The sequence below is a fragment of the Dioscorea cayenensis genome, chromosome 19, assembly GCF_009730915.1.
Source record: "Dioscorea cayenensis subsp. rotundata cultivar TDr96_F1 chromosome 19, TDr96_F1_v2_PseudoChromosome.rev07_lg8_w22 25.fasta, whole genome shotgun sequence".
In the NCBI taxonomy this organism is placed as follows: domain Eukaryota; kingdom Viridiplantae; phylum Streptophyta; class Magnoliopsida; order Dioscoreales; family Dioscoreaceae; genus Dioscorea; species Dioscorea cayenensis.
Window position 1 is genome coordinate 16,524,945 of NC_052489.1, and position 9,599 is coordinate 16,534,543.

Consider the following 9,599-nt stretch of genomic DNA (forward strand, 5'->3'; position numbering starts at 1 on the left):
TAGTGGGGGCACTTTAAGTACATAAACCCCGTCCGAATACTTTCTAATCATGGCCATGAGCCTCCTCGTCTCTAACCCAAGGGGTGCTGGTACTGTCATCTTCTTGGCCCCTCTAATCGTGTCTCATAATCCCATCCCCAAGAGGACTCTAGTGATGTATGGGCTGAAAAAAATGACACCAATCCTGGAATAATGTCCCTGATGCCTAAGGTACTCGGCTATAATATGTCCTAAGTGAATCGGCTCGTTTCGCGCCATGGAGTATAAGTATAGAAATTCCAGTCTACTAAGGACGTTAGTACTATCGCCGTGGCTATTCACTGATTTACTCAGGATGGCGTGAAGGTATCTACAGCTTGATCAGGAGAGGCATGTAGCCGTGGACACTCCCAACTAGTACCGACATTGACCACATTGATAAGTGTCTAAATGTATGTATTTTAGTATATGTATTTGTTGATTCTAGCATGTATTTTTATAAGAATTGATGCCCGTTTTTTGTTTAATCGTGTGTTATTTGCTTTATAGGGCACAAAAACACCACGGAAAACATGAAGATACAATTTGACCGAAAAAGAGAAGAAAACCAGGTCACGGTCCTGTAGCATATTCAATGTAGCAGATACTGTAACTGGAGTACTGTAAAAGTGGTATTACAGCATCTGCACTACAGCGAAATCACTGTAGCTGATACTGTAGCACATGGAGAGTTTTCAAGTCAGAAATTGAACTAGGGTATACGGCCTCAATGCTGCCCGGAATAATTAGTGTAGCCGTGAAAGAGGATGAGTTGTTTGAAGGCATACTGGCTCAATAAGGTGTTCATTGAGCCAGTAAGGTCAATGTTTGAGAGCTTATGTGCACCTTTGCCTACCCCAAACGGGCTCAATGAGGTCCTCATTGAGCCAATATACCACCTCAATGAGCTCCTCATTGAGCCGATCTATCACCCATGTAGAGGCCAATTTGTGGGAGATGTTGGGGATATATGAGGGGATTTTGAAAGCCATTTGAAGTACTTTTTGGAGAACTCTTGGCAGCCATTACTTGGGAGAGAAAAATAGAATGAAGACATCATTCTTGGGGATGTTTTGGCTTGAGGCTTGGAGAGATCAAGAGCTTGAACGTCAAGGGGAGACCTTCATCATCAAAGGAGGAGGAGCATTCGGCCTTCCTTGGGTTAGAGGAATCATCATTCAGCCGGCATTCTCCATCCTCATCAATATTCAAACTAGGGAGTGTCATTTATGCATTTACTTATTATTTTTGTTGAGTTTGAGATACTTGTTTGTATGATGGCACACTAGACCCCAAGTCCACCGGATGTAGGTGAACCTATGTATTTTGGATGCTACACTTATCTTTGGAATGCATTGGTGTGATTTATGGTTTGGCTCATTGTGTTTCATGCCTAGAACTATTAGTTGGAGAGATCCTTAGTTTTTGTTTGAGTTTTACACATAGACGTGATCTACTCACGTGAACTAGATCGTTAATGAGCTAAAAGGGGTAATCTTTGACCAACATACCGAGAAATTGGATGTAGGTAGCCCCTCCGAACCATGAGGATATACTTAGGTTAAGTGTGTCCTTATTGTGTGATCTCCATGTACTTAATGCAATCGTCGGAATATGATTAGGGAGAGATCCTTATCATCATTTGTATGAGATTAGGGTTTAACCGCTAAGAAAATGGGGTTGAACTATTGTTGAGGTTCGTTGGTCTAAATCACCCTTGCTATTTTATTCTTATGCATCCATACATCATGATGACCCCTCTTGGGAATCCTCATCCCTAGGCCTATTCTTATCATCATTGCTCTTGTGATTTTCTTGCTCGCCTTGGAATTGTTATACTTATGTTTTATTTACATTCTTGCATGTATTAGATTAGTATACCATGCTTAAGTGGTAAGGTTAGAAAGTAAGTGATGAAGGAGTAATAGGAGCTCCTTAGCCCCGTGTAATACGATCCTTGGGCTTTTGCACAAGGTATTATTTGGCGACCCCGTACACTTGCGGGCAATCAATCACACACAGTATCTTATATGCCTTTTGGGGGTCAAACTTCCTGAGAAGTCGGTCGGTAGCCTATCGTACTCCTCTGTCTCAGTGAATGCCACATCATATAATCCGAGTTTGATGGAGAATGGTGTGACGCTCATACTATGATGCTGTCCGAAAGCTTTGAACTGAATAGCGTCAATGCTATCAAAATGAGAATAAGAGCGATCAAACTCAAATGAGGCGAGCATCTCCAATGTGAGAAGGCAGCTAGCAGGATCATGGATAAGTAACAGCCTATGCCAACTGCCCACTGACAACAACTCCTCGACCTCATCCACTATATCATCTACTAACTGCACCTCCCTAAGCGAGCTCAAATCTAGAAACCACGTCTGATCAAATTTGAGCTTTAACAGTCGTTCAAACCGAGCCCGATGCTTAGGAATAGAGAATTCTATGCTTTCTGGCTCAGGTGTAGGCACTCAAGGGTGCTTACCATCTGCTTTCTTTGTTCTGGGGGCCATACCTGTAGTATTAAAAAGAAATCAATATTCAGTCATTCATAAAACAATGCTGTAGGAATCCACACGGGCTTATGGAAATTCCACACGCCCTTGTGGATCCATGGATTGTGAAAGCCGCACGGCCCTATGGCCAGGAATCCACAAATACACCTCTAAATTGCTTTTAAACTCATTGTGAATAAATTTCAACACTATTTAGCTTAAAAATGAGTCACATTCACCCATTTAATCAACGAAATCATAGAAAACCGAGCAATGATGAAGATAGGAGAGAAAAGTAGATTTACCTAGAAGATGAAGTTCAAAATCTGTAAATCGGCCAGAAAATTCACGTGAACTTCTCTAAACCAATGGTGGAAGATCGGGGGAGTGCGAGAGAGTATTCTCCGAGTTTGAGGAAGTGTGAAAATAAAAATGGTTCGATAGATTTATAAAGGGAATCGCAGCCTTAAGATTTCTGCATATCCACACGGGCTTGTGGAAATTCGACAAGCCGGTGTGAAACCACAGGAGAGCCCACAGGGGAAGACGCACACTCCTGTGTGCTCTCGAGAAAACACTCAGAACTTCAGAACGCAATCACATGGGCATGTGGAATTTCCGCATGCCAGTGCGCCCGACCCACAGGGCATTCCCACGCCCCTGTGGCTTCTCTGTCCAACCTAAGAAAACTCTAAGTGTATCACATGCCCATGCAAAAATTCCCTAAGGGCGTGGACTTGTTAGGGCCAGCTCACAGGGGTACGTGCACGCCCCTGTGTCTTCTCGGGAAGAAAGAGAGCTTCTCTGCAGAGATACACATGGGCTTGTAGAAATTACCCACGCCCGTGTGTTTATCACAGGGTCATCCACAAGGGCGAGTCCACACCCCTGTGTCTTCTTGGGAAAAATCTTAAGTCTCTGTAGGAAGACACACGCCCGTGCAAAAATTACCCACGGGCATGTGAATCTCACAAGGTCATTCACAGGGGTGATTGCACGCCCCTGTGCCTTCTCTGGATGAGCTCTCAGTAGAGACCCATGGGCGTGTAGAAATTCCACACGCCCGAGCGTTTTCCCTAAATGTCTTAGAAAACTCGGCAGGCTCTGCAGAAAATTCCTGAACAAATAAAACACTCAGAGTCTGCTTTCATCATGCAATTACACCAGAGAAAAACGCACGACATGCTCAAATGACAAAAAACTTCACCATACTCATTTAAACACGCGTGTGCACCAAAAATCCATGGGAAAATCATAGCAATAGCATCTAAAAATTAGGACACCAACACTCAAAACCTTATTTATGCAAACACTAAACTAAAAACTAGAAAAACAATAAAGACTTCGGTTGTCTCCCAAGAAGTGCTTGTTTAACATCACTAAGCTTGACATACTTTATCTTACCTCATGGGGGTTCATAGATGAAGGTTTCCTTCTTATACATGACTTGGAAGCATGATGAACATGACCTCTTGAAGGTAGAGGAGGAGTTGTCGAGCTTGTTACCACTTGAGGGCTTGTCACCCTTGTTTCTTTCATTGACATTCCCAACAGCCTTGGGGCGTTTCATGTGGCGTCTTCTCACTAGCTTCATCTTCCAGAGCATATTTTTCATGATCCTCGGAGTAGGTAGTACATTCTCCTCTAGACTAAGCATCATCAACTCATCGTTGTCCTCGTCTTGGTCTAGCAATACCTCGTATGGGTCCGGATTCAACATTTCTTACACATATTCATAGATTAGTTCATCAGTAGTGTTAAGAAAATATAAAGTATCATCAAAGTCAAGAGAATATCGCATGGCTTCGGCAAGGCGGTATGTGAGCTTGTCATCTCCAACCCTCAGTGTCAACTCCCCACCGTCCATGTCAATCAATGCCTTGGAAGTGCGCAAGGATAGCCTCCCAAGTATCAAAGGAACATCCGCATACTCATCAACGTCCAACATTATGAAGTCTACAAGAAATATGTACTTGTCCACCTTGACAAGAACGTCTTCAATGATGCCCGTCAGATATCTCACCGTTCGGTCAGCCAATTGCAATGTCATCCGAGTGGGCCTAGGCTCTCCCAAGCCTAGCTTCTAAAAGAAAGAGTATGGCATGATGTTGATTCTGGCCCCTGAGTCCGCTAATGCCATCTCTTACCCCAAATTGCCAATGTTGCATGGGATAATGAAGCTTCCTGGGTTTTTCTTCTTGTTCGGCATATTCTTTTGCAAAACTACTGAGCAAGATGCATCTAGAATCACAGATGCACTCTCTTCCAATTTCCTCTTGTTGGTTATAGGATCTTTCAAGAACTTAGCATACCGAGGCATCTGAGACAACTCCCCTACAAAGGAATGTTGATGTGCAATTACTTAAATAGACCTAGAAATTTCTTGTACTATTTTTTATCTTAGTTGTTCTTCAACCTTGAGGGGTAAGAAATTCTTGGCTTGTAGGGTGGGGGTTCCACCTCTTTCTTCTTGTTCACTCTATCCTTAACCTCTAAGACCTCGGGTGCTTCAACATTGGTCTTCTCATTCGGAAGCCTACCCTCAACCCCACGACCACTTCTCAAAGTGACTGCCTTCCCAATTCGCCCCACTTGATTCTCTAAATTGTGCAATGGAGTGTTGTAGTCGTGAAGTGTAGCCTCAACCGATTGAAACCGTGTATCCGATGATTGCACAAATCGGGTCAAGGCTTTCTCTAGATCGGTCATCCGGGTCTCCAAACCTGAAACTCTATTTTCCATGATCGGGGCTTGTTGTTGTTGTTGTTGGAAACCTAGTGGTGTTATGGCCTTTTGCTGCCCTTGGTTACTTCATGAGAAATTGGGGTGGTTTCTTCGCCCTTGGTTGTAGGTGTTGCTATAATGGTTACCTTGTACCCTTCCCGAATTGCCCTCAAAGTCTACTTGTTCAGTCTGGGCTGAAGTAGCAATCAAAATAGGATAATCATACGGCATATGTGAACCCCCACAACCATCACAACTCGTGATTGGGACCACCCTCAGTGAAGTCAACGTATCCAATTTTGTGTTCAATGCCTTTTCTTGGGCTGCCAAGGATGTAACTGCGTCGATCTCATGGAGTCCGCCACTTTCTTCCTTTCCCTTGCATTCCAATGGTAACTATTCATGGCCATTTCTTCTACTAACTGTCATGCTTCATCAGGGGTCTTATTCCCCATTGTACCTCCTGCGGTAGCACCTAGAAGTTGTATTGTACTTGGATTCAACGCATTGTAAAATGTCTGAATGATCATCCACTTGGGGAATCCGTGTTGATGACACTTCTGCAAAAGATCCTTGAATTGCTTCCATGTCTCAAACAAGGACTCGAGCTCCATCTGAACAAACAACGAAATCTCATTATGAAGCTTTGTCGACTTTCCCGGAGGGAAGTACCTAGCCAGAAAGGCTTCAACCATCTCATTCCTAGTTGTGATGGATACTCGTGGTAAAGAATGTAACCACTGCTTTGCTCTTCCTTTTAGAGAAAATGGGAAAGCCCTCAATCTTATAGCATTATTTGTAACACCATTAATCTGCAGCAGGTCAAAAACTTCTAAGAAGTTTTTAATATGGTTGTTTTGGTGCTCATCGGCTAAACCATTGAACTGCACTGATTGCTGTATCATTTGGATGAATGCTGGTTTCAGCTCAAAATTTGGAGCTATAATCGGGAGTCATACAATACTCGATTGTGTGCCCAAAACTGAAGGTCTGGCATAGTAAAAAAGTGTTCTCTATTTCTTATTCTGTTCTACCATATTGTCCGACCTATGACCTTCTACTTAACTCGGATAGACGGTCTTGTACAAGTTCTTTTCTCCTTTTTCTAAGTGTACGCTTGAGCTCAAGATCTCCTCCAATAATTTGTGAAGGGTTCCCTCGGGTCATAACCTGGAGCTGCAACCAAAAAGAAAAGAAAAAATTAGAATAATGATAGAATAAGAAAATGTGAAATAGAATGAATGATGAATAGCTAAAATAGCAAAGTTCAAAGTATATCTAAATGCCTACTCCCTGATAATGGTACCAAAAACTTGACAACACCCCTTTCGTGTGACCCGCAAGTGCACGGGTTTGTCGAGTAGTAAATCGCAACTGAGTGGGGTATCTTATCCATAGGAAGTAGGGAGTAAAAATACTTAAATTGCTACTAAACCAAGTGAAAGTGAACAATGATAGTGTCGATAAAATGTAATGTGAACAAAGATAACATAAACAAGAATGAGAGGCGCAAGTAAGTGAGAGGTAAGGCAATCGATAGAAGTGGGGTACTCGGACAATACTCCCCTAGGATTAATGTTTCAAGTGCAAGAACCACTTTTACATTTCCGAATCAATACTCAATGAGTCATGGAAATCCTCATGCCCATGGTCCCAAATCTAAGGTCAACTGTGACTAACTCTACACTATGTCCTAGCGGAAAAATCGCTCAGTCTCAACACCTCACAATGTGTAAAGTTGCATGGAGTTTTAGGTAATCCAAGTGATAAACCCTCTTCCTATGTATAGACCTAACCCTTTGGTCTAGCGAAAGGCCACTAGTCATATTTAAGCCCCAAATACTAGAGTTACTTTAACGCTTCTCTCTAATGCTCGCTCAACTAAGCCCCAGCGGAGTTCATCCTCTAGAACTTCTATCTCTATTGTGACCCCAAAGAACTCAAGGAAATAGAGCTAGGATAAATCACACCGGAGGGGAAAGGGGACGCCCCGCTACCTCTCGACTAACCCCTTCAACCCTCTCAAATCAAGCAATGACTAACCCTCGTAGTGTGTCACTCATCTACAACGATTACCAAGATGGACTCTCAACCCTAGTCTCACTCTAATGGAGAAATTATTCAACAAGCATTCAAGATTGGAACTCAATTGAAACATCATTTAAGGAAAGCATAATAAAAGATCAATAAAACAATAACATCCTAGGGTTTATAAAATCCAAGTATCCACTAGGGGGTTTAGCTCTCCATGGAGCACAATACAATCAACAATGAAATCAAAAGTAAAAACAAGTGTTCCATAAGGAAACACCCTTAGTATTTGTGTCGATGGTCTTGTGGAGTAGCCAAGTCTTCTCCAAAGGTCCCTTGTCCGGTCTAGGGCACACCTCGCTGGATCGGTGCCGATGAAAGCTCCCCCGATAACCTTCTTTCAATTGGAGCACAGTGTTGAATCTGTAGAACCACTCCAAATATGTGAAAAAAGCCTTCTAAACCCTTGCCAACGGCCTCTCGAAAAATGGATGAAAGTAGGAGAAAGGGGTAAAGAAGATCCCAAAAATCGGGCAGAATCGCGGCTTAAATAGGGCTGGAATCGGGAATTCACATGCCCTATGGATTTTTCCCACGGGCTTACGGAATTTTCACACGGGAGTGGGGAATTTTCCACATGCCTGTATGGATTCTCTGGAAATCTTGTTTTCGGCCGGCTGGGAATAGTAACTACTACAGTACTTGCTACATTATTTTGCTACAGTAATATGGTACAGTACTCGTCCAAAACACTCACAATTCCACGCTTTTCATTAAGGCAACATAAATGGGCACACATTTATGTCGTAGATCACACGTCTTCTTCAATCAAAAACTTCATTGGCAGAGGTCTTGTTATCAATACACAAGTTGGGATACGGAAATGTGACTGTCTTTGTGCCCTCCAACTCATGGTGGTTGGCACACATTCATGTATCTTGGAGTCCCACTTTTGTCTTCACGTTTGTTGCTTCCAAGATTCCATTAAATAATGTGTTTATGATCTACTTTTGGCTTCTTTCCTTAATACTTAGCTTCACAACCCTACATCTGGAAAAAAACACAAATACACATGTATTAGCACTTAAACCGGCTTAAAGTAATCCTCAACATAAGGAAAGAACACTTCGTATTCTTATCACACAAGCACTTATCATTACTCTAGCTAAAAACTTGAATCAAAAAGAACAACAAACCTGGTATTGTGTAGTGTGTGTAAACTCACTCAAGTCAACCCAACATGTACTCCTCTATGCTCTAATTGACAGCGACTTATTTATATAGAAAAAGAATAGAAAAGAAGGTAGTAGCTTCACATATCTTCTAAGGTAGCCCTTTCCTAGGCGGCCGCCAAGGTGGCTTTCACTCTTTCTAGTTGGTAGCTCTTTCAACCGGAGTAGTAGCTTTCACTCATCCCATGAGATAGCTTTTTCTCTCATTAAGGCATAACTAGTATCTGACTTATGAGAGTAACTTCATACTTCATAGGTAGTAGCTCTTTTCACCCCTAGTGCACAAACAAACAAACACATATTTTTTTCTTTTTCTTTTTCATTCTAACATTTTTTCATAGTAATTAAAACAAGAAACAAACTAAAAATAGTCCCTTAAACATCAAACATGAGTTTCCACAAGGTTGGATGAATAACTAGTGCAACAAGTGTTAATCAGGCAAAAATTCCTAAAAACTCAAATAAAACTAGAGCATGATAGTATTCAATGTTAAAAATTCTCCTAAACTTAAGAATACAACTATTGCAACTAAAGTGAATCGCCAATTTGCTACATGAGCATGAAAATTTAAAGCATAAGTATCGAACATGTGTAATGTGAACTCCCCCCCTTCCCCATCACTTAAGATATACATTGCCCTCAATGTACGCATGCAAGCACAATAAAGAAGTATAAAAATAAAAAAAAAATATGCGTGGAGATGGGCAATTGAAACAATACTTCCATGAACTCCTAATTGTACCTTTAATGGAGCTAATTTTATTGAGAGTTGAGTTCAAATGGGTAGTGGAGCACACACGGCCATGTGAAAGGCAACATGACTGTGTTTATGACTATTCCTCAAATTCTAAACTCACAAGACTAGTTGCACATATACACAAGGGGGTTCAGTGAAGCTCAACAAAAAAAAAGGATCAAGTCTATAAAGATATAGAAATGACATACAACTCAAGATAACTGAAAATAAAAGATAAAATCAAAAGGAAGATCCTTTCTGAGTAGTACAATATAAACAAAATGTAGGAATAAAATACGAAAAAGAACATGAAAATAAAGTAAAGTAAATAGGCCTCAAGCATCGGTGTCATCTGCTGTTAT

The 9,599-nt window shown here is 41.6% G+C and overlaps 1 non-coding gene across 1 annotated transcript; it reads left to right on the plus strand.

Annotated features, from left to right (window-relative positions):
* Positions 1 to 5,777: 5,777 nt before the first annotated feature.
* LOC120250883 lies at positions 5,778 to 5,884 on the plus strand. Its single transcript, XR_005533215.1, has one exon. It is a non-coding gene; the product is annotated as a small nucleolar RNA R71 (small nucleolar RNA).
* Positions 5,885 to 9,599: the final 3,715 nt, after the last annotated feature.